The sequence below is a fragment of the Pagrus pagrus genome (genome assembly GCF_965226575.1).
Source record: "Pagrus pagrus genome assembly, contig: HAP1_SCAFFOLD_28, whole genome shotgun sequence".
Lineage (NCBI taxonomy): Eukaryota > Metazoa > Chordata > Actinopteri > Spariformes > Sparidae > Pagrus > Pagrus pagrus.
In genome coordinates this window covers 491,746-517,867 of record NW_028175435.1, presented here as the reverse complement: position 1 = coordinate 517,867, position 26,122 = coordinate 491,746, and the positions used below count along the sequence as shown (strand labels likewise).

Genomic DNA, 26,122 nt, shown 5'->3' with positions numbered 1-26,122 from the left:
ATCCACTTAATTAAACAATTTGGTACAACAAATAACTTATCATGTAAATTTTACTTTCTTTCACCACTGTCAGACAGAGAAAATGATGGTGTTGACAAAAATAACAAACCTATAGGAACTTTTTTGACCTTTTTATTTTAGCAGATGTGAAGAGTTGTAGGGGGGTCGTCAGGAATATAGCTGACTATGTATTTGTCTGATTTTACTGCTAAATTATAAATGGCTTTTTGCTGTGACGCTAGTTTGGATGCCTCTTTCCTTTTATTTTATTCCAGGCTGTTAAGGACAAACGCCTAAAGACATATTCGCCATAACGAACCCCTGCTTATGGTAAATATACCATATTTCAATATATTTCCATTGCACAGTCAGTGGTGTAGATGTCAGCGTTAGATGTTAACTACTATCTGATATTATTTTGCTTCTGGATTCTTTCTCTTCAGAAAAATTGGTCAGAGATTATCAAGGCCACGTTGCGGGTGCCAACCCCACAAAGAAAATGCTGGAGAACGCTAAACAGTGTTCAATGCACATCATTCAGTTTTTGCGGTTCATGGCCAACTCAAAAATCCCAAATGTGGATTTACTCTTTCTGAAGAATTATGGAAGAGTTCGAGAGTAAGACTACACATTTTTTAAAGATTTATCTCTTGGAATTGATGTGTAATTAAAATAAAAGACATGAACTTGAAAAAAATGTTCACCAAGGTTTGTGGCTGAACTCAAAGGGCGTGGATTCAAACCGAAAACACAGAAAATGTACCTCACTGATGTGAGGTGAGGTGTGATTGGATAAAAGTCTACAGTAACTGAAGGAACTTACAGCACCATGAGTGAGGAGGGCTTTGCTGTCCTTCAAGACAGTATTGAGGGCAAAATAGCTCCCCTGGAAGTCAAAAGATGTCATGATCATGATAATGATATATAGGAAATATTAAGGATATAGATGAAAAAAGACTTGACTTTATTGATCCCTTTGAGATGACTCCCTCAGGAAAATTGAATTTCCAGCTGCTTACAAAGTAAGGAAGCAGCACACAAGGCAGTTTGCAAACAACAACAACAACTACTCGCAAACGGGTGTATAAATATATATATACATATAAAAATAAGAAAAAAAATGAACAATAAACTCTTAGCTAAAAATAAACAATAAATTCTTGGTTAAAAATAGAAAGTAGAGATAAGAAGAAAATGAAAATAAATATAGAGGACTGTATATGGCATTGTGTTATTGTACAGTGGATAAATACAAGATACAGTTCAGTCACCAAACACGCTTAATTTTGTGGATTGTTACTCTTCATCTTGTGCCCTGATCAGGTTAATTAATAAGAAAGACAGATGATAAAGTTAAGATTCAACTATAATTCTCCTTGAGCATTAACATTCCAGGTCTGTCCTAATGTATACTTGTTAATTGATAGTATCAAGGATCAGGTAATACTGTATGTACCTTGCATGTACTTTGTGAATGTGGTCAAATGAATCCTTTATATTTTGTTTTTTGATCTTTTGTTTGTTTCAACTCACGCTTATGCACATAAATATGTATATATACTGTATATGGATTTGTATTATTCACCCCTTTGGATGTTTTCCTCTTATATATAAAAAAATATACAAAAAAAGAAACATTTTCAGAAATGGGGGAAAGCTGAAAATTCGGTATACAACAACTGTTGCCTGGGTTCTTCATCAGTCAAAGCTTTATTGTAGAGTGGCAAAGAGAAAACCACTGTTGAAGAAAGCTCATTAAATCTCAACTAGTGTTCACCCAAAGGCATGCGGGTCAACTAGAAGAAGTTTCTTTGAATAAAAAAATATTATTCATTTAATTTGCTGAGTAGCACGTTACCTTTCCTTCGTTAAATCGCCATTACATTGTGACTTCCGCCGGTATGCTTTTAATGTGAAATCTGACCGGAAGTTGGCTGTCATACAACCGCCAGCGTAACAACTCCGAGCCACAGCAACAGCTCCGTGCCACCGCTGAAGTCGATGAAACAGGGTAAACAAGCGGCGTGTTCAGTAAGTATTCAGTATTTTCTTGAGATATACAGTAGCGTAATGCCATGACAGTTTGATGCGTTGTGTAGTCATTTATTTATTTACTAAAACTGTCGGCTTTCTTGTTTAAGGGTCGCTAGCCGAACACAGGTGTATCACTAATTAGCACTTGCTAGAGTTAACAGTCAGCTAATTAAGACAGTTATCAGAGTTTTCGGGTACCATGGTGGACTGACTCGTTAAAATTAAGGTCATTTGCATGTTCGGGTGTCAGTTATCTTATTTATTTTTCTTTTTTATCTGTGCCAGGGTAGGAGTATAGCGGCCATATTCATCGAGTCCATCACACCTGGTGTGGGGGGATGGGTGATTGGTTTCGCAGCACAATGCACTTGACTCGATCCAAATTTAACCTGAAGTCATGCTTATGTGGGCGACGATAATCCAACCATGTTGAAGCAGGCAAAGTTTTTAGAGCCATGCTTTTCAGACAAGGCGCAGTTAATTTCGAACGATTTTAATGTTGGTTGGTTATAGTTATTAAGCAGTGTAGCAAGCCAGGTTTTGCTTGGAATATTACTTAAAAACGTAGTGGACGTGTAACCTAAATCATGCCAGTGGAAATCAAATTCAGAGAATATATATCTTTATATCATAGAAGAAAATAATAAACGAGCAATATGTTAAATGAAGGATTTAGGGAACCTACTGTTGGAGCCATATTGCTCATATATGAAATGTTTCTGTTTGAATACTGGTATTTATGCGTTTTATTTTTATGTTTAGAATTATTATATTATTGTAGGCTACATATTTTCATGAAACAGTGTTATGCCTTGGTTAGTTGAAATGATTGTTCCCCCTATGGTTTGCTTATGGTATCATCTGTGGCTTGATGATTAATTGTCAGGTGTGTTTAAACGGGAAAGCAGGAAGTGATTTCCCTTGGACATGGACGGGGTGATCATACAGTTTTTTAACCACCGAATACCATCAGTTTACTATCAGTTTCGTTTCATTTGTTGATTATCCATTGGTTGATCGTTTGGAATTGTGCATCCTGATTTATGGAGTTCGTTTGGGATCGCAATAAATTGCTTTGGATTAATTAAGATAGACTACTGGGCGATTGTTGGAAGGTGCGTCTGAAAAGGTTTACCCTGATCTAGACTCGACTGTACTGATTGATTTCATTACACAATAAACTCAATATTTCACAACTAAGTTTAGGTTGGATTTAACAGAAATTGAGTTGGCATAGCACAATAAAAAGAACAGAAGACCAAGTACTCTGTTGTTTGAGTCTCGTCATCAGTTTAAATGCTTCAAAAGTGGCAGGTGGAGAGAGATGGTAAAAATTGAATGTTTGCACTTCCTGTTTCTCAGTTTGCTAAGGGGAAGAGTCCATATGTTACTCAGGTAACATATTGTTTAAAACCCTGTAATCTAATTTAACTAGAAGTGATGCCTAAGCTATCTCATTTTTTATTAATTTCTTTGCAGTTTGAAATGCCACCAAGGATCAGTCTTCTTAAAGATGCCTGTCACCATGTTGTTTTAAAGACTGACAAAACATGGAGATTGGAGGTGAAGTACATCAATGCAGTGAAAGGTAAGATGGTGTTAGATTAGATTAGATTAGATTGTACTTTATTTATCCCTTGGGAAGGTTCCCTCAGGGAAATTGAGGTTCCAGCAGCATCACAAAGACCGACAGTACAGTAAAAAAGTAAAAAGAAAAGAAAAGCACACAGAGTTCAAATAGACAAAAAGTAGAAGTAAAAGCACAAAAAGAGCACAGTTGTGTGTAGGACAGGTACAGTGCAAGTATAAATATATAAATACAAAAATATAATAAATATAATAATATAAGAAAAATGGTACATTGCACAGTAGATATTGCACAGTTATTGTTGTTATTGCACAGAGATATTGTACAGTTATTGTAGTTACTGCACATTTACAGCACTACAGATCTAGGTGTTCAGGTCATGTTGAATGCACCTTCCCCACTCTCCTGCTACTCCTCCCCCTCCCACCAAGTGCAGAGTTATAGAGTTTGATGGCTCGTGGGATAAAGGAGTCTTTGAGTCTGTTTGTTTTGCACTTAGGGAGGAGCAGCCTGTTGCTGAGAATAAATGTTATTGTTGTTAGTGTTAAATGTGTTATTGTTTATCTGGCTGTCTATCTAGATGTATAGATGGACAAGTGGTGATACATTTCTTATCAGTACATATACTCCTTATCAGTTCTTTTGCTTACTATTTTCTTTTTCCAAGAATAGATTCAGAAACAGATGATGATAATTTTTTATTAATTTTTATGTTACATTATGTTGTTTCTAGAGCAGCAACAGTAAAGCTAACAGCAGGAAAAACCACTATATAAACTAATATATCACTAGAAATTAGTCAAAATGTCGGTAAAATAAATACATATTCTTGAAATCGTAATATTGAGTAAAGTTTAGAAAGGATACAGAATACAGACGTCATACAGTAACAGCCATTCATCCTGTCCTCCTCCCTCTGCTGAGGTGATGCACTGCCTGCATGTATCACCTCAGCAGCAGCTGCGTGGCTGAACCGTATACCAGCAGGGTCACCTTAATAGCTGGCAGTTGGCAGCACATCTCAATCATGCAGCCATGAAGTGAACTTAAATGTTGAAAAGGGAAAAGGAAGTGGAAGATAAAAATGATAAAAATGGATATAAAATCCTTTATTCAAAACATGGCAAGGTACAGGATTGTGTTCTTGTGATGGATATAATAATGGATGCAATTTAATGTTTGGGTATTTCTTATAAGTGTAGGATGTGTAGGATGTGTAGGATGTACAGGATGAACATGTGGGGGAGGTGTGTCGTCTTAAATGTGACTTGTATTGGGATGTCCTGATGTCGGCCTCCTGTATTCACCAGAGGTGGGAATTGTGGAGTCATCAAGTCATCTCCATGCCATGTATTTGTTCTGCTCAGTCACTGAACCAGGTGCATTCACTAATTAGCTCACCTTCCTGGCTGAAGAGCTGTGCTGATTGGACTCAGCTGGTTTAGTGCATGAAAAGAACAAATACATGGCATGGAGATGATGTGACGACTCCACAATTCCCACCTCTGGTATTCACTCAGTCAGGATTAGGTGGCCCCCCTTACCAAGGTTATAAACATTTTTGCCCTCTGTTCACCATTTTGTACCCTGATGAATGCCTTTTAGGTTGAAACAGGGCAGTATCGTTCCATAAGTAGCCATTTTTTTAACAAAGGCATTTAAATCCAACTCAAGTATTTTTGTCCTGCTCCATTGCTTTTTTTCTCATGTTGACCCTTTTCTTTAGGAGCCCCAGCATTTTATTTAGTTTGACAGTATAAAGACAGGGCATGAGCACACCACTACCACTTTTTCATAAATTCAAATTAGACATTATTCTCGCTCTTTATCTACAGTGTGTGTTTTTAATACATTTAGCTACAGATCAAAAAACAATTGTAGTGGACATAATTTGTTTTTTTTGTCCTTAATTTTTTTCTTACAGGACGTGGTTCATTCACCCGAGTTTCATTCTGCAAAGGATACTTTGTGGTTGAATACAGGGGAGATTTGATTGATGATGACGAAGCCCAGAGGAGAAGAAGCTCTTACCACCCCTCATGCTCTACATTTTTGTTTGCATTCAAGTGGAGAGGGAAAACATGGTGGTAAGAGTTTCAGTTACTATACTGCTTTATAGTTATATACATTGTTAAATTTTTTCTTCAACAATATCTTTATTAGATTTTTTAACAACCCTAGAGCTGAATGAAAGGGCAATGTACAACAATATGACAAATAGGTACCAGATCAGCCCATCCCCACAGGTCCGACCATACATTCCTACAGAGTGTGTACCAAGTCAGATTAGTAAGAATAAATACAAGCCTTCAGTATATCACAAAAGAAAGAAAGAAAGAAACAAACAAACATATATAGCCTAAAACAAAACTGTTGCAGAGAGGGATTAAATGGCAGGGAGAGGTAGAAAAAAAAATTAAGACAAATAAAAATAAAGCACCAAATGATGAATAAGCATGTTTAACAATCACATGACATTGTTTAAATATAAGAGGATTACTGTATTGTGGACTCCGTGTCCACATATAGTAGAAAACCACCCCAGATCTTTTGGAACTCTCCAGGTTTACCCTTCAAATTATACATAGTCTTTTCACCTGGTATGCATGATTCTAATACATCTTTCCAATGCATAGCTATACATTTGTTGGCTGTAATAAGGGCAATTCTAATAAATTTGAGTTGGTTTTTATTGACTTTCAACATAGATGTGTCACCCAGGAGAATTACTCTTAGCTCTGCGGGGATGGTTAGTCCTGTAATATCATTAAGCACTTTGACTATAGACATTTTATGTAGTCTGTCAGGGGTATAGTATGTTCTATGAATAAGATTGTATTGTGTAATTTTATGTCTAGAGTTAAAAGAAAAACACTGACTACTAGTACACAATGATCCCCTTCTTCAAAATTACACTCCAGGTCTTCTTCCTGTTTACATTTCACTCTTAGCTCTTCCCAACCTCTAATCTGAGAAATTCCTGAGTAAGAGTAGTATATTTACGCTGCCTGTGACGCATACCGGGACTTCTGTGAGATCGAAAGCTGTTGTTTACTGTGTCTCTCTCTTTCTCTATCCATCTTGGCTGTTTTTCTTCGATTTCTGAGTATTTCATAGTCAAACTGGTTTTGTACTGCAGCTAACGTTAGACTTTATAACTTGTACGTACTTTGTCGAACCGCTTTTCTGTTACTGGGTAGTCTGTTACTGCCCGGTTAGCTTCCTAGGCTTAGCCTAGCTCACTGCTTTTTGCCTTTCACCGCAGTCGACACAGCCTCGACAAACAAGTGTTACGATGGCTTGTGCTGACTGTTCTGCAGTTGCAGATAGGGTGTCTCTATTAGAGAGACGTGTCCGTGAGCTAGAACAGCTTCTCTCAGTTAGAAACACGGGCACTGCAGATAGTGTTAGCCCCAGGCCTGATAGCAGGCCTGCTAGCCTTAGCACTAGCTTAGTCTCGTCGGCAGCTGCTGTGGAATTTGTCCCTGCTCGGTCGCGGCGTGGAAGGCGCGGGAGCAAGCCACTGGTTGTGTGGTCTGAGAGCAGATGGCCTTCATCCTACTGGAGTCGGCGCTGCTGCTTTGTCTAGCAATATAGACAGGTGTTTGATGCAGGTTTGACATCAGGGATGTAGCATTTGGCAGGTCACAGGTGACTAGAGAGCCTGCTAGCGATACAGTCAATGCTGGTGTGGAGTCTAGTTAACATGGTATTGTAGTGCAGAGTACCAGACTGATACCCTAGTTTGCAACATTGAGACTGTCACCTTCCCCCGCTACTCTCTCATTGAATCATGCTCTAAATATGCGCGGGGCTTCTAACCGACGTGTACCCGGTTACACGTCTGAGATTTATGATCTCTTTCTATCGCAGTTGCCTCCATTCAACCGCCTCCTAATCCCATTAAATCAAAGCCATTCCAGTAGTTATCAGACAAAAACGTTTATTCAACGTTATTCTGTTATTCTTAACCCTGTTAAAAGAGCTTTTTCCTCACTCGAATCGAGGGTCGAAGGACAGAGGGTGTCGTCTCTGTACAGATTGTAAAGCCCTCTGAGGCAAACTGTGATTTGTGAATTTGGCCTATACAAATAAAATTTGATTTGATTTGATTCTTGTAGACCTATTTCAAATAGGTACTAAATTAAAGCCGACATAACAGATAAATCACAGAGCTTCATTTAACATTTTAAGGCTTAGGCCTACTTATGACAGAAAGTAAAATGAGTTGAAAATAAAATCTGTCATTTTGACAGAAAAGAAAACGTGAGTGAAAGCTGAAAAAGGTTTAACCTTCTTCTTTAATCATTGTTTTAACTATTTCTCACAGTTGTACAATTTGTTTTTAAACTTATAGTTCAAACTGCATCCCTCTCTCGCAACGGAAGCTGCCTCTGAATTTTAATACGTCTCATAGTAAAAGTAATCTGGAATTGGCGATAGAAAGAAACTAAAAAAGAAGCCAAAGTATGCTGAAGTGAGAGGAAAAAACTTCACCTTTATATCCACAAAGCTAAAAAAGTAGAGGGGGAATCTCACAATTATTCACTAAAACTGTCCGGGGGGGGGGGGGGGGGGATGTTTTTTTCCTCCTCTTTAGACGCGAGGATATGTGATCAGGTCGTAAAAAGCCGACACAGAACACCAACCAACAATATAATGTATACAACAACACGTAACAATAAAGGCTAAAATAAAAAGCCATTACAATTTTTTTTCGATTGCTAAGGAGCATTGGTCGAAACTGAAGCGACATGTTCAAAACTCTTAACACAGTCTGCATTTCCATCTTGCAGCTCAGCTCAACAGTTAATCTCATGCCCAAAAGTGTGTCTCACAACACACACAATCACTCTTAACAAACGGAACGGCAAAATACTAACAACAAAGAACATTACATCAAATACATCTTATATTTCAAGTTTGAATGATTTTTGTCAGGTAAATCAGTATTTTATATAGGATCTTTTGCACTTTAATGGTTCTAAATTATAGTATATGCTGTAATATATTGCAACAACACTGAATCAGGAATGCAGAGATTTATTCAAGAACATTTGTGCTTTTGCATAAGTACTTCAGGACCATACAAAAAATAAAGATTACGTAAACAGAATAATGCAGAATCTCAGAATTCCAGGGGTAGAATACAAATTACAGTAAGAGATAAAACTAAACTCCTCCCTCTCCTGGCTGCTCTTCTCTCTCTACCAACTTTGCCCGCTGCTCTTTGATCCATACTTGCACAGGAAAAAGAATCAGAAGCCACTCCTTTTGTATATGCTGTTATGGCTACTCTTGCATTCAAAAAAGGTCAGAGTAGTTTCTGAGGAGGAGGTCCACGACTCACTAAATAATAAGCACTCGCGGAGATGTTTCCAGTTTCAACAAAAAGTTTTGAATTTATTTACATAAACAGAAATATTCTCCGGGTTGACTTCAGACAATGAGCAAATAAAAAACGTAATTTAGTGGTTGATAAACTGTTTCACTCCTCACTCCTTCAACACAAAAAACAGACAAAAGCACAAACCAGCTGTCCTCTCTCCCTAATCACAGGAGGAGGATGGCCTGACTAGGAGGAGGGACCTGAGCAGCAAAACGATCATAAATAATAGTTCATGTACAATATATATCCTGAATAGTCATCCTTATCATTAGCATTATTTTATACCATTACCATATACCATTTTCCAAATAATTAATACAAAGAATCAATAGGCTCCAACATCCCGGCCCCTAATTGTTGGCTTTAGCAAAACAATTACATAAATAAGATTCAAAAGGAGCCAAAATAGAACAATTACACAAGGGAAATTAATTATGCTCTTTAAATTCAAAGTCCATTCAGTTACTTGATGATGACTATCTGTCTTCTCAAAGTTCATAATCGTGTCAGAATATCTGAAACGGTCCATAGTGAAGGCTGGAAAATCACGGCCTCTCTCCATTTATCCTGCTGCCTCCATTAGAAGACAGAGCTTATCTATTGGTCGTTGAATCGCACTGCTTTTGGTTTTAACCAAAACACTTCTCACACAGCCCTTGGCATCTGGAAATGTCTTTACAACACGGCCCATAATCCATGAGTTCCTTGGTGCTGTGTTATCAACAATGATGACCAGATCTCCAGGACTCAAGTTCCTTTTTATGCTCTTCCACTTACTTCTTTCTTGCATGAGAGGAAGATACTCTTTTGTCCACCATCTCCAGAAGAGATCTGTAAGGTACTGTGCTTGTCTCCACCTCTTCCTTGAATAATGATCTCCTGGTGGCATAGTTGTTTCGCTTTCAGTTGGAGCAAATGGTTTGGGGTTGGTGGTTCCAAATCATTGGGTTCACTTGACACTGTAGTTATCGGTCGGTCATTCAGGATGGCTTCTACCTCACACAGTGCTGTTGATAGAGTTTCATCGTCCAGCGTTTGTTGTTTTAGAACAGATGTGAGGATCTTTTTGACTAGTCTGATCAGTCTTTCCCAGACTCCGCCGTGGTGGGCTCACAAAGGAGGGTTAAGTCCATTTTACTCCCTCTGTTAAAAGGGTGTTTTGAATCTTCTGATGATTCAGCTCTTTCAAAGCTTCTTGTAGTTCCCTTTGGGCCCCGACAAAGTTTGTCCCACAGTCCGTCCTGATACTTATAACTGCTCCTCTCCTGCAGATGAATCTGCGTATAGCATTTATGCATGAGTCTGTGGTTAGGAAGTTTGCCATCTCCAGGTGGATAGCTGACTCACCAGGCAGTGTGTCTGACTCCTTCTTAGCTGACTTAGCAATTTAAGTAGTTTTTTCACCTTCAATATCCAGGCTACAGACCTCTGAAGTCGGTTCCATGATGAGTGATACTTGATTAATGTGCATATCGGATGTTGGTTTTCAATCCTCACAGTTAACTGTGATCTCCTTTTCCACACTGTTAACTGTGACCTCCTTTTTCACCTCAGGGTCATTTGCTGATATCTCTCCTAGACCTTGTGTGATCTTTGGCCATGTCTTTTGTTCCTCTGACCAGGTATTCAGGACCTCTCAGCCATCTTGATCTTAAGAAAGATTCCACGTGCAATCCTCGTGATGCGTCGTCAGCTGGATTGTCTCTTGAATTTATGTATCTCCACTGGCTTGTGTGAGAGAGATCATGGATCATTGCAACTCTGTTGGATACAAATGTATGAAATCTCTTTGTTTGATTGTGAATATACTTCAATACAGGTGTACTATCTGTCCAGAAAGTTGAATCTGTGAGTGGTAAATGCAGCTCCTTCCTCAGCATCCGATCCACTTTTACAGCCAATGTTGCTGCAGTGAGTTCAAGCCTGGGTATGGTGATCTGCTTGAGAGGTGAGAGTCTGGCTTTTCCAAATATAAAGGAGATATGGATTTTGCCTTGGTGATTTGTTAGTCTAAGGTAGCTTACTGTACCATAACCTGACTCACTTGCATCGCAGAAGTGATGCAGCTCAGCGGTCGCCACTGGGTCGTAGTTCTCAGGCTTTATACATCTTGCTGCTTGAAACCCACGTAACTGAATTAATTCCCCGATCCATCTCTGCCAGGGCATTGCAAATTCCTGTGGAATAACTTGATCCCATCCATACCTGGATTTGCAGAGCTCTTGCAGTAGTTGTTTGGCTTTCAGGATGAAAGGAGAGAGAAAACCTAATGGGTCATAAACTGAACTTACTGTGGAGAGTATACCTCTTCTGGTTGCAGGCCGGCTGTTGACAGTTACTTTAAAGCTGAAGGTGTCACTGTGGGTGTTCCAGTGGATTCCAAGTGCAGGCTCGACTGTGATTTGTTCTTTCAGCTTTTCTTTACCCAGGTCCAGTTCCTTGACTGCCTTTGCTCTGTGATGCTCAGGAATGCTTGCTAACACCTCACAGTTTTTGCTGACCCATTTTGTCAATGTGAAACCTCACTGATCGCAGGCTTTAGTGAGATCTTTGACAAGCTTTATGGCTCGGTCTGCTGTTGCCACAGATCGGAGGCAATCACCCACATAAGTTAGTTTTGATGGTTTTCATAACTTCATCAGAGTAATGCTTCTGGTTGTCATCAGCAGTTTGACGCAGGGCAAAATTAGCAATGCTCGGGGATGATACAGCGCCAAAGAGGTGAACTTTCATCCTGTAAACATCAAGCGGTTTGCTGATATCACCCTCTGGCCACCACAAAAACCTCAGAAAGTCTCTGTCCTTTTCATCAACATGTACTTGATAAAACATTGCCTCAATGTCTGCCATAACTGCAGTTTGTTCTTGGCGAAACCTTAATAGCACTCCGATGAGGGCGTTTGTTAAGTCTGGACCTTGGAGGAGCTCCTTATTCAGAGACGTTCCTTGAAATGAGGATGTACAGTCAAACACCACCCTCAGTTTGAGTTTTCGCTTGTGGTAGATGCCATCATGTGGGATATACCAGACCCGTCCATCCCCTCTGCGAAGCTGCTGAGGTGGAACCTTCTCTCCATAACCCTTTTTGAGAATGTCCTCCATGAAGGAGGTGTATTCCTCGGCATACGTCTTATCCTTCTTAAATTTTTTCATAAGGTGCAGTGTGCGTTCCTTTACCGTATCATAGTTATCAGGCATGACCTTGTCTTTATCCCTGAAAGGCAGTGGTAAATGACAGTGGCCATCTTTAAGGAATGCTGAGCTGGAATCAATCTCCATAAAACGTTTATCCTCAACTGACATCTCAATTTTCTCCTCATACATGTTCTCAGAGAAATCCTGGTTATATTGTCTGATGAGTAGATCCTTCAACTCAACAACAGAGATTCTGTTACTTGACACTGCAATGGGCCCAGCACGTTCTGCAGGACTATTAACACTGAGTGGTCCAGTTACCACCCATCCCAGTAAGGTTTGGACTGCATATGGTCCATTATCATGACTGTTTATTATTTTCCATGGCTCCATTGCTCGAGGAACATCAGTCCCAATGAGGAGTTCAATGTCTGCCTCAATTTCCTTTAACTGAGATAAGGCCACCTCTCCAAATCAGCTTCTGTGATTATGTTTTCCTTTGAGACAGGGATTTTGTTCTGCGTGTAAACTTTCGGCAGGTCCAGATATGTGCAGCCCTCCAAGTCTCCCACCTCCAGTCCTCTGACCTCATAGGTCCCTGCAGGGTTTTCCTGTCCCATTGTTCGCAAAAGTATCTCTGTTTTGCGTCCTTTCGCATTCAACAGGTTCATTAGATTTTCTGTGCAAAATGTTGCTGTGCTGCCTGGATCGAGGAAGGCATAGGTCTGAATATACCTGCTCCCTTTTGCCACCTTAACTCTGACTGGAACAATCGCAAGTGCACAGTCTCTCCCGGCCCCAGTTCCATCACCTGCTGAAACGAGCACTGCTTATGGGGTTATCTTCTGTCTCAGCAGTGGCTTTTGGTTGATTTTCCTGTTTTGGGCCTTTTGCACTTTGAATATGAAGTACAGTAGGATGTTTCATTTGACAAACTTGACACATTAATCTTCTTTTTTGCTTAGATGACCTTTTAGTAGGCAACCAAAGCAGTATCCATGGCTTCTTAAGAATTCAACCTTGTTGTCATGTGACTGTGTTTTGAATTGTGGGCGGTCGATCAGAGTGCGTTTTACAGCGCATCCTGCTTTCTCTGTATTCACTGCTACTGAAGTAGCGAAGCTGCTGTTTTTGCCTCTTATTAATTTTGGTTCATTTTTACTTCTTGGGATAGACTTTTTTGTTGTCATTTGGTCTTGAATGTCCCCGAACAACGGATCCAAAAGCATCTTAGCATGTTTTTCCACAAAATCCACAAGGTGCTGAAATCTGATTCTCCTGCCAGTTCTCTGTTGTGTCTCATAGGCTGTGGTTCGCCACCTTTCCCGGAGTTTGTAGGGTAGTTTGGATGCTATTCGCCTTAGGTTTGATGGGATCTCGAGTTCCTCTAAATACTGTAAATCTTGCATTACATTACAACATGCTCTCAAATACATTGCATATGCATGCAGCGTTTTCCCATCCTCGGCTTTAATCGCTGTCCAGTTCAAGGCTTTTTCCAGGTAAGCTCCAGAAACTTTCATTTCATTCCCAAAGTGCTCTTTTAAGAGGTGTCTTGCTTCACTATAGCCCCTGCTCCCATCCATGTGCAAGTCTCTTGGTAAACCAGAGATAAACTGCTCAAGATAGTAGAGTCTGTCCTGATTATTTTTAGTCTTGTCTTCAATCCAAGTGTTCAAATGCATGGATAAAAGACTGATATGCCAATGGGTTACCATCAAACACAGAAATCTCTCTTGCAGGTAACAGACAGGTTTTGCTGTGAGACAATGAGTTCTGCTAAGTCATTTGTCTTTGTCTTTGAATAACCACATCCAAGTTATCATGAGCAGCATTAGTTATGGTGTGATTATGATTTGCAGTTTCGTTTTTATGTTTTTCAGTTAAATTCTTGTTTTGAGGTTTATTTTCTGGTGTGTTGGTACCCCTTGTAGGTGGAGGTCTGTGGAGACTTAAGATGGTTTGGTGAAGTGGAGTTTTGGGTATTGCACCTAACTGTGCAAATTCTACATTGCTCTCCATTGTTTCTGGTTCATGGTGAGAGTCATAATACTCCTTCATGCCATCACCCAGAGCTTCCTGATCCACCTCATCACTTTGAAGGATTTTTATTTTAGCAGTTGATGCTGCGAGGTCTGCTTCCAGCTCCATTTGCTCCATCTTTGATTTCAGTTTTGTTTCCTCCAGTTGCAAAGTGTGTTTTTCTTTCAATGCAGCAGCTCGAGCCATCACAGCAGCTTGTTCCGCTTTGGCCTTTTTTAACTCTGAGGAGACTGAGGAAGATCTGGAGGTTGATGATCCAGTGGAAGTGGAAGACTTTGATTTGTGTGACACATTTGATATGCTGTCCAGTGGTCCAACTTTTGATTGTGCAATTTCTCTTTTCCATGTTTCAACATCTTTCATGAAGTAATTCAGGTTAGTTATTCTGGGTTCATACCAGTCATAATAATCATTTTCCTTTTCCTCCTCTGATAAGAGCTCTTGCACAGATTTGTGAGCATTTTTAAATTCATCCACAGCTCCTTTAAACGCTTCAAATGTGTCTTTGACTTTATCAACATTTCCAACGTCAGTCATCAAAGCCTTTATTTCATTTGTCCTCCTCGTGCATGCTCCCAATCTGCCTCTGCGCGAAGCAATGCGCGATTTCAACATGTCCTCAGACTCAGTTGCGGTCTCAGGTGTGTCAGACATCATCACAAATAACCACACAAATTCCTTTAATTTCCGTTAAGTTCATTCTTAAACATCATTCCAACGTCCCCGTTTTATTGCAATCCACATCCACAATCCACAACTTTGCCTTCCATAGTGTTCGATTGTTTCTTTGTAGCGCAACGGCGCATTCGTTCATAGAGTCGATCAGCTGATTTTAGTCACGGCCCGCCGGCTGCTTTCTTCATCTGTCGGCGAGTGATCCGCCGACTTTCCACTTTCCTTCCTTGCATTCAAAAAAGGTAAAAAAAACCCTAGTTTCTGAGGAGGAGGTCCACGACTCACTTAATAATAAGCACTCGCGGAGATGTTTCCAGTTTCAACAAAAAGTTTTGAATTTATTTACATAAACAGAAATATTCTGCGGGTTGACTTCAGACAATGAGCAAATAAAAAACGTAATTTAGTGGTTGATAAACTGTTTCACTCCTCACTCCTTCAACACAAAAAACAGACAAAAGCACAAACCAGCTGTCCTCTCTCCCTAATCACAGGAGGAGGATGGCCTGACTAGGAGGAGGGACCTGAGCAGCAAAACGATCATAAATAATAGTTCATGTACAATATATATCCTGAATAGTCATCCTTATCATTAGCATTATTTTATACCATTACCATATACCATTTTCCAAATAATTAATACAAAGAATCAATAGGCTCCAACATATGCTTTCTAATGAGGCCAAACGCAGTGAGACAGTTAAGCCCACATGCATTTCTGTTTTGCAGACTGTGTTAAGAGTTTTGAACATGTCGCTTCAGTTTCGACCAATGCATCTTAGCAATCGAAAAAAACTAACAGTTTTTGTTTTCAGCAGGACGACATTTGCGCATGGAGAAGATGAGCGCCGCGCTCTTCTCAAGTCCTCCGCAGCCTATTCTACACAGCAGCTGTCTTGCCTTTAAGTGGTCTCGCGGGTCTGAAAAACACAAATAGCTGTGGCCGCGGGTTTTTTTTATATATCACAGAACATTGTGCCCTATGCATCTATTGTGTATGCGGATAACTGCACTAGTGGGAACATTTAATTGTATAGTTAGTTAATGTTTTTATCTGAAGCTTTTAGGCAACATTATCACCCCTAAAAATACTATAGGCCTATATATTGGTGAGAAATAAACGAGGAGGAAAAATGACGCGTAAACTTTTCTAAACGGTTATGATTTATTATCCGCGTACCCGTTTACACGTGTAGATGTTGACACCCCTATAAACCACAATAATTTAATCTTGATCTCCACCTCTGACAGTGGGGAAATGTCTTAGCAAGCACCTTACACAGTCTCGCATAATAAAATACCAAAGCTAATCACAATGGCATCCCGTCATCCCTACCTGCATAGGCAGCCAAATCTAACTACTAAAAGGTACCTTGTTCCAATTCCTTGGCTTTATTAATATTAGATCACTGTCAACCAAAGCCTTACTGATTAATGATTTGATTACTGATCATAAGCTGGACATGATTGGCTTATGTGAAACATGGCTGAAATCTAATACTTTTCTGCCATTAAATGAAGCCTCCCCTCCTGATTATAACTATGCCCATGTTGCTCGGGCCTCTAAACAGGGAGGAGGCGTTGCTCTAATCTACATCTATCTATTTTCAGTTTAAGCTCCAACCAGGAAATTAAATTTACTTCTTTTGAGGCCCTGGTGTTAAAACCATCTCCATCAAGTAGTAACAGGCTTTCCCCTGGTGGTAATCTACAGACCTCCAGGGCCTTATTCCCAGTTCCTAGAAGAATTCGGTGAATTTATTGCAGATCTTGTAACTAGTTCAGATAAGATCCTAATTATTGGGGATTTCAATATCCACTTAAATAAGCCTTCTGACTCTCCTAGTCAGTACTTCTCAAATGGTGGGGGGCGCGGTGAGGTGTCGGGGGGGGCGTGAGAGGCAGGTCAGGACTTTCATTTCATTTTCATTTTCCACTGTCATTATTAGTAGCCCCATTCACACTGCTGTTTGCATGCGGGGATCCTGCGCCAATTCTCCCCATCTGCCTCTGTGTGAAAGTTTCAGATGCGGCGAGGGGTGAAATTTCCCTCTGCCTCTGATGCTCCTACGGAGGTATCAGAGGCACAGTATTGGCGAACCGAACCAGTGTGAGCAGATAAGCTGACGGTGGGGAGCGGGGGGTTGTCGATCTGATGGTGTTCACTGTGTGATAACTAAACGGGTCCGACACTCAATAAAATATAGAGAAATGTCCCACAAAGCAATGTTACAGGACCAAACAACAGTAACGTGGTAACTGGTCGTGTCTTTGGCAACTTATGAGGAAAAAAATACAGCAATTATATGTGGAAAAGTGTCTGTCAGCCTGTCGGTCCAACCGACTCTTCGTCACATTTCTGCCCGAAAAACGGCGTCTGTCCCCGGCAAAAAACTTTAACTCGGCAAGTGTTTGTCGCGGTGAAAAACATCACTGCTAAGTCAGCCCTACTGACCGAGACTTCAGTGATCTTTCCTCCATAAAACAGCCTCCCTCCCTGCGAGTGACAGACGGCGTCCCGTTTACTGATGGTGATTATGTAATTAAGAGAAAAATGTAACTTTGTCATTTTCCAGGATGTTTGGTGGGTCAGGATCCCACATTAACTGCATCCATATGATGATAAGTGTGTACATGTTTAGATTTGTCAGTGCGTAGTAAAATAACGTTTAAAAAAAAGCAATATTGTTGCAAATGTTGCACAAAAAAAATTAAAAAGTCCTTTTTGAAAAGGAATAAGCTGATGAAGCTGACAAGTGACCAATGTTTACAGTTTAAAGTTTTGAATGTTAATGTGTTAAGTCTATAAAAATGCACATCCCAGTGAATCATTTGCGCTTTTTTCTCTGTTTTGAGAATCACAGTCTTGTTTAAATGTTACAAATTGAGTTAATAAACTAAACTTGGAAATTGTTTGAAGTTGTTGCAGATGTTAACAGATGAGATGAGATGCAGATGTTTTTAATCTATTTTGATAATCAGGTGATTGTATGCAGAATGCTGGTGCCAGCAACTCATACAGTGGTTTATACAGATAAATGAATAATTATTATCAGGTTCTCAATAATATTTCAATTCAGGGGGGGTGTGAAAAAATTTCTGTCCTCTAGGGGGGGCATGACAGAAAATAGTTGAGAACCACTGCTCTAAGTAAAGCTTTTTTGGGTCTGCTCGATATGTCTAGCTTTACTCAGCTCGTTCATGAACCTACTCATTCCAGTGGTAACACTCTGGATTTGATTCTTTTCCATGGATTAGATGCGTCAGCCCTGAATGTTGCTTCCGTCTCCTCTGCTGTGTCAGACCACTCTCTTATTACATTTGAAGCGTCATTAGCCTGTCCCTGTATCAATGACACAAATGTTTCCACCTCTCGTCATATCAGCCCGGCAATCATAGCGACACTCTGTGATAAATTGGCTGGGGTCCTGGCCCCTTTTGCGATTGCGACAAAGCCTGTGGAAAAATTCACCAATTAAGTTAACTCGGTAATCGTTTCTCTCCTCGATTCTGTGGCACCGGTCTCTACCAAGACAAGACGACCAAAGAAATCTTCTCCCTGGTTTACTAATGAAACCCGAGATCTCAAACAGGCCTGCAGGAAAATGGAACGTGCATGGCGAAAATCTAAATTAGTCGTTTTTCATCTTGCATGCTGTCATAGTGTACTTAATTACAAGCGTGCTCTTAATGCCACTAGAACAGCATATTTATCTGGCCTAATAAACAATAATAAACACAATCCTAGATTTCTCTTTGACACTGTGGCTAAACTTAATCAAAAAACCACAGTCTGTGAGCTGTACATCCTTTAATGCAAATGATTTCTTAGATTTCTTTTGCAATAAAATTGATGATATTAGAGCCAAAATTAATTCATCATCTCTGGCTTCCTCGTCAAAGTTGATTATAAAACAGCCTTCTGCCGATTCTCAGTTAGCCCCGGCTCTAAACAATTTTGAAGATATCTCCCCTGAGATATTGTCTAAAATTGTCTCATCCTCAAAGCCAACTACCTGCATCCTGGACACCCTTCTGGCAAAACTGTTTAAGGATCTATGGCCAGCACTGGGACCTACAATGTTAAATATTGTTAACTTATCGCTCATGACAGGTGTTGTCCCTGCTAGTTTTAAGTCTGCTGTGGTTAAGCCTCTACTTAAGAAACCCCACCTTGACCCAGGATCTCTAAATAATTATAGGCCAGTATCCAACCTTCCCTTCTTCTCCAAAATCTTAGAAAGAGTTGTGTCCCAGCAACTTTCAGGCTACCTAACTAATAACAATCTCCTGGAACCTTTTCAATCAGCTTTCAGAGCCTGTCACTCCACCGAAACTGCCCTTACTAAAGTGGTAAAGGACATCTTACTTACTTAATTTAGATTTAGACTCTACCTCAGTGCTTCTGTTACTAGATCTCAGTGCTGCATTTGACACCACAGGTCACGGCATATTGTTATATTGTATATATAAAAGTACTACATCGATATTTACTGATGTGAAGTATGGTGTTCCATACTCGGAGTTTGGGAATACAGAGTTAGGGAATACATTTCCACTATGTGGACGACACTCAGCTGTATGTGCCCATCAAAGCTGATGATAAATCTCAAATCGCCAAATTGGAGACCTGCCTGTGTGCCGTGAAGAGCTGGATGTCAGAAAATTTCCTGCTCCTAAATTCGGATAAAACTGAGATGCTGGTCATTGCTCCCCCTCGACAGAGACACCCCTTTGAGAAATAACACAACTGTCGAGAGTTACTGTCACGTGATCAAAGTTCAACTGTTAAGAATTTAGGTGTTACTTTTGACTCTAGCCTCTCTTTCCATCAGCACATAAAAGAAATTACCAAGATCGCTTTTTACCACCTGCGCAATATGGCCAAAATTAGGTCCTTCCTGTCCACGGCCTTTGTTTCGTCTAGGCTGGATTACTGCAATGCCTTATTTTCGGGTCTTCAACATGGGAGCACTAAAGGTCTTCAGATGGTTCAAAATGCTGCAGCTAGAGTCTTAACATGTACAAGAAAATTTGATCATATTACACCAATCTTAGCCTCACTGCACTGGCTCCCAATACATATGAGATCAGACTTTAAGGTGCTGCTGATGACATACAAAACTGTACACAGCCTTGCCCCGTCGTACATGTCAGATCTTATTATACTGTATTCTCCAACTCGTGCACTACGCTCTCAAAATTCAGGGCTCCTGATGGTTCCCAGGGTTAAGAAGAAGTCAGCTGGCTGCAGGGCTTTCCCCTATCAGGCCCCCTTCCTCTGGAATAAACTCCCAGCTGATATTAGACAATCTGGCTCTATTGACGCCTTTAAATCTAAACTCAAAACTCACTTTTTCTGACTTGGCCTTTAATTAGTCCTTGACATCGACTGCTAGCTTCTTCGGTGGGTCAACTCAGTCTCAGTGAGTAAGCTATAGTATTAGACGCCACATTGTCCTGCCGACGAGTAATAATCTGCTTATTCTGATTAACATTGCATTTCTATAACCTTGTTTTTCTTTCTGTTCCCACAAGGTGCAAGCTGTGTCACTTTCTCCCCCTCTTTCTCCTCCTACTCTCTTTTCATTCAGGCTCCCTTCTGATGAACTCAGGCCCCAGAGACCATCTACCTCTCCTGGCTCCTACAGCCCCACATACTGTCAGATCTGGATTGTCACACCCGGGCTCCGTTGGATCGTTCCTCTCCTTGTTTCGCTATCTCCTTATAACTGTATTCCTGTAAATTTTGAGGCCTCCTCATTCTGATCTCTCTCTCTACTACTAATTATCCTGTGTGGCCTGCCCTCTTCCAGGTCACCACGGTGGACAGGAGGTCGTGTGGCTCGGGCACCCCCTGACGATGCCTTGTCCTGCTCAGTCGTCTCCTGGATCCACATACTTTACATATATAATTTTTATCAGATTTTCTGTCAATGCAACCTGTAAACTGTGATTGCTGTTCTTTCTGTACATGCGACATCTATTGCATGACTGTCCGTCCTGGAAGAGAGATCCCTCCCCTGTGGCTCTCCCTGAGGTTTCTTCCGTCGTCTTTTTTTTCTGGTTAAAAGGGTCTTTTTTTTTTTTTTTTTCCCCATCAAGATGGCAAGTTTTTCCTCACTCGAATCGAGGGTCTAAGGACAGAGGATGTCGTTCACTTTACAGACTGTAAAGCCCATTGAGGCAATGTGATAACTTGGAACAAAACTTAATAGAATATGAACAGGTTATAGATCCGGAACATAATCTTTTTAAAAACAAACACCAGTTGCTGTTGTTATACAGAAAACAGTTTAACAATATTACTGTTGAACATGGGATAAATATTATTCATTTTAACAGTAGAATTTATATGCAAACTTCCAAAGTATAAAAGAATATCTAATGCAGTTCAAAAAGCCTTTTAACATTATAGCCATCTTAGAAACATGGCTTGACGAAGAGAGAGGTACAGATTTTGTTTTGCAGGGATAGGAACTTAATTGCATTAATAGAGGGAGCAAAACTGGAGGAGACGTGGCTCTATTTGTTGACAAAGGCCTCACAAGGTTGTGGACAATATGTCAGTAATCATGGATGATGTAATGGAGTGTGTTACTATTGAAATATGTATTGGAAAAAAAGAAAAATGTCATTGTCAGTTGTGTGTATAGGAAACCTGGTTCAAACATTGAAATCTTTATAGAAAATATGGAAAGGGTATTCGCTAAAGAAAAGCAAAAAAGTCAATTATGTCTGTGGGGATTTTAACATAGCCTTGTTGAATCCCAACAACCATAAAATGACGGATGCATTTGTGGAAGCAATGTATAGTATGAGTTTATTTCCAACGATTACAAAACCAACCAGAATAACATCTCACTGTCACTCTGATTGACAATATTTTTACAAACAATATGGAGAGTAGTACTGTTAGTGCATTATTATTTAATGACATTAGTGATCACCTGCCTGTCTTTGCGATTCATGAATGTAACTACAATAGGAACTGGGGGTGTAATGAAGTTAAATACAGGAGAGTAAGATCTGAGGAAACTATAGCTGCATTTAGGAATGATTTAATTAATTATGATTGGAAAGTTTGTGAAGACACTGATAATTATTTTTAGACATATTCAAAAATGAGTATGACAAAAGCTGTCATATGTATATATATATATGCAAACAATGTAACAAGAATAAGTATTCTGAAAACCCCTGGATGACTAAGGGACTGCAAAATGCCTGTAAGAAAAAGAATACTCTGTATAGGCACTTCATACAATATAGAACAAAAGAGGCGGAGATTAAATATAAGAAATACAAAAAGGCATTAACTAATATTATGAGAGTATGTAAGAAGGGTTATTATAATAAAATATTAGAGAATAATAAAAACAATGTAAAAAGTATATGGAATATATTAAAGGTATAGTTGGTAATCCTGTTCAGAAACACTTTTTGTTATACTGGGTGAAATGGCCTTTCCATCCTGAGAGTAGTCCATACATAATGTGTTCAGAAAAATAAACAAAATAAATCATACCTCTGTGGCAGCTGCAGGCCTGTAAAATCTCTGACCAATCCCTCCCTCTCAGTCAGAGTTTAAAGAACCGTTGCCGGATATATTCAACACAGTCCACATGAGCTGTGTCCAAATTCAGGGGCAGCATCCTTCAAAGTGCGGATTTGAAGGCCAATCACAACGCTGCGCGAAGGATGTCCAAATTCGAAGGCTCCTCCAAATGCAGCCCACAAATGCAGCCTGCTTCTCCCGCTTTTTGGAGGACGGACCGCTACTGTCCTTCGCGGCCTCCCATATCCCAAGATCCTTTGTGCGCCGCTGCTCAGTCACGAAAAAGAAGAGGGAAAACTGAACAATGGCGACATCAAGTGGCGCGGACTTGACATTTAAATGTAAGTTCTGGGTTTATACTCGGTTTTTACTCATTTGATCATCCATTGCCAGATATGTTAAACTTCAGCGGACTTTCAGTTAAAATACGTGACCCTGGTAATGCATTAGCATACGGCATAAATTAGCATTATGCCGTTGGAAGTAAAGCTATAAAAGCCTTCGCTTTCAAAATGTTAGACGTTCAGAAAACCATAAAATCCATTCAGTCAAAACTCTTTCGCGGGCCTGGGCGGCATCAATCATGACATAACCGTAAGGGCGGGAACATCTGGTGACGCAAACCAGGAAATACGCCGAAGGCTGGACCGTCCAATTTAACTATGGTTGACGCAACCGTCAAAGGACTCTCCGAAGGACCCGGCCTTCGAAGGATGCAACCCCTGAATTTGGACACAGCTATGGAGTTAGCAGGAGATCCACACTCCAGTTCAGAAGGTGGCGGTAATGCACACCTAAAGTTGTTTGCCAACAGCCATAAAACAGCAGCAGAAGAAGAAGCAGCAGAGTTACCAAGAGAGAACAATGGCAGAGAAAATGCAGCCAAAAGTAGCACTTCCAGAAGTGATGCAGAGGTTGCTGTCTTTCTGTTGGACAGGTAATTAGTTGTTTTGCTTCGGGGATTTGTTATTTTCATGAAATATGTAACGTTAGCCAAATTAGCTACTTTTGTCGCTTGTCTTAGCCCAATGCTAATGGCTCTCCTCTGCCCTGCTGATGGACTGGACAACTATTCCCTTAAATAATATAATTAGAAAAAGACAAACCAAACCAGATTACCCTGAATTGTTTACGGACAATGGCATAACAATTACTGATAGGAATGAAGTGGTTGACAAATTTAACAGTTTTTTTGTTAATGGATGGGTCCTAATCTGGCCAAAGAAATAAATCCGAGAAGAAATGTGTTGAGAGAAATCCAAATTCAATCATATTGGGAACTGAAAAGTAAGGAAATTATTGATATTGTAAATAAGTGTATAAGTAAAATGTCAAAAGATTAGAATGATATCGATATGAGTCTTCTAAAGAAAATAATAAATGGAATTGTGGGTCTGTTAACACATATATGTAATTTATCATTCATAACGGGAACATTTCCAGATAAAATTAAAGTTGCTAAAGTAATTGTATAAAGATGGTGATAAACACCTTTTCACCAACTATAGACCTGTATCCTTGCTTTCTCAGTTCTCAAAAATTATTGAAAAACTTTTTGTTACAAGACTGGATAATTTCATTAAAAAAAAAAATATATTCATGGACAGTCAGTATGGGTTCAGATCAGGCAGATTAACTTCTATATATTTGTTGACCTAAAAAAAGCATTCGACACAATTGATCATGGGATGCTACTTAAAAAACTGGAGAGGTATGGCATCAGAGGGGTTGCATTGGATTGGATAAAGAGTTACATTAAAAACAGGCTTCAATTTGTGCAGATGGGTCTTCACAAGTCAAAGAACCTGAACATTACCTGTGGTGTCCCACAGGGGTCAGTCTTGGGGCCGAAGCTAGTTATTTTGTACATTAATGACATTTGTAGAGTTTCAAGTGTACTGAAGTTTGTTGTCTTTGCGGATGACACAAATATTTTTTGTTCTGGGGAAGACTTGCAGCAGCTCTTGGAAGTGGTCACGGAAGAAATGTATAAATTAAAAAGTTGGTTTGATATAAATAAATTATCATTGAACCCAGGGCCGCCCCTGGCAAAATTGGGGCCCTAAGCAGAATTTTATTTTGAGGCCCCCCCCCCCTTTACAAAATGACTGTATCACGGAATGCCATTTAGGTTTACAACCTTTTATAAGTAGGAACAAATCAAATGAACAGCCTCTTTCAACAATGGAACAAGCCTTTTACAGATGCAGGCTGCTTCAGTAGACATGGTGCCTGATGGCCCTTGTGACATACTGGGTGCTGGCTCCGTGTCACCCTTAGTAACAAACTTCAGCATTGACCCTGTTATGACAAGAAATCCACCATACAAGCAGATTATTAATTTTTGTTTTGGTCTTAATGGTAAATTACACAATGAAATTAATGTAAATACTAGCCTCACAAAGATTAAAATGCAATTAATGCAAATACGACTACAGCTAATAATATTCATTATGATTTGATTTGATATTTCTATATCTAAATATTTTTAAATACTTATTTTTACATTTAGTGCTTAGGTTCTATATTCCTACACTGCTGTTTGCTGCTGTAACGCTTTACATTTCTCCATTGTGGGTCAAGGATTATCTTAATTTTTCTTATCTAATCTTATATGACTGTTATAAATTAAATTCACCAAGAGATGGCGACATTTTACCTCCATAAAAATAGCCCAAAACTTCTATTGATAGCATAGATTGATAGGCTATAAACCTGAGCCAACATACGACCACCAACTGGTCAATTAACCGCTCCTTTTTCAACAGAGCTGAATGTATATGCAGTTAACAAGACATTCAATAAATGATAATCAGGGCCGCTGGAAAATTTCATCTCCAGTCCACATCTAGACAGAATTATCCTCTCTTCTGTCTCATGATTAGCATGCTAGCAGCTGGGGTGTTTATGCCACAAAGTTTTCTTTTTTATTTCAACAACATACCCACCTTCAAGTGAAGCACGAGCCTCCTCTTGTTTAGACTTTGTCTTTCTTTTGCTTGCTCCCGATTCATATTGCCGTTGGGAGGCCATCTCTCCACCTGCATCCAACTGCCTGTCGGCGCATCTGACCGCTGATTGGTCAGATGCTGCGTGCTGTCAATCATTGCGGCAACGTGTGCGGCGTCAGATTACTCGTCTCTTTTTTTTTCTCTCCTGCCTTTGGCTGACTTGGTGCTCTAAGCGTGCCTCACGGCAGCGATGCGCATCCTTTGCGCATTTGCGGAGAATGCGTCCCCTTGTGCAAAATGGGGCCCCCCACGGATCGTGGGGCCCTACGCACAGCGCGTGTTCTGCGTCTAAGGAGGGGCAGCGCTGATTGAACCTGAACAAAACTAAATTTATAAATTTTGGACATCGTAAAATGAATGAAGATGTTCACGTAGAAATGAATAATGTTGCAATAGAAAGAGTTTATGAAAACAAATTTTGGAGTGTTTTAATTTTTAATTTATTAATTTAGTTTTGCTGGAAGGCCCACATTAAGTATCTGTGTACTAAGATGGCAAAGAGCATTGGAGTGCTGAGTACATGTAGATATATCTTGAATCAAGCAACACTACACTTTCTGTACTGTGCACTCATTACAATATCTTTTTTTTTTTTTTTTTTATTATATCTTTATTTGGAATGGACATAAATACACCAGCATATCAACACTGGTAAGAGTGAAAACAAGTGTCCTTCCGGTTTTGTTTGT

General features: G+C 39.8%; 1 long non-coding RNA gene across 1 annotated transcript; it reads left to right on the top strand.

Moving 5' to 3' along the window:
• The first annotated feature begins 1,942 nt into the window (after positions 1-1,942).
• On the top strand, positions 1,943-21,090 carry LOC311253655. Its single transcript, XR_014621767.1, has 4 exons — positions 1,943-2,031; positions 3,514-3,622; positions 5,547-5,709; positions 20,073-21,090. It is a non-coding gene; the product is annotated as an uncharacterized lncRNA (long non-coding RNA).
• Positions 21,091-26,122: the final 5,032 nt, after the last annotated feature.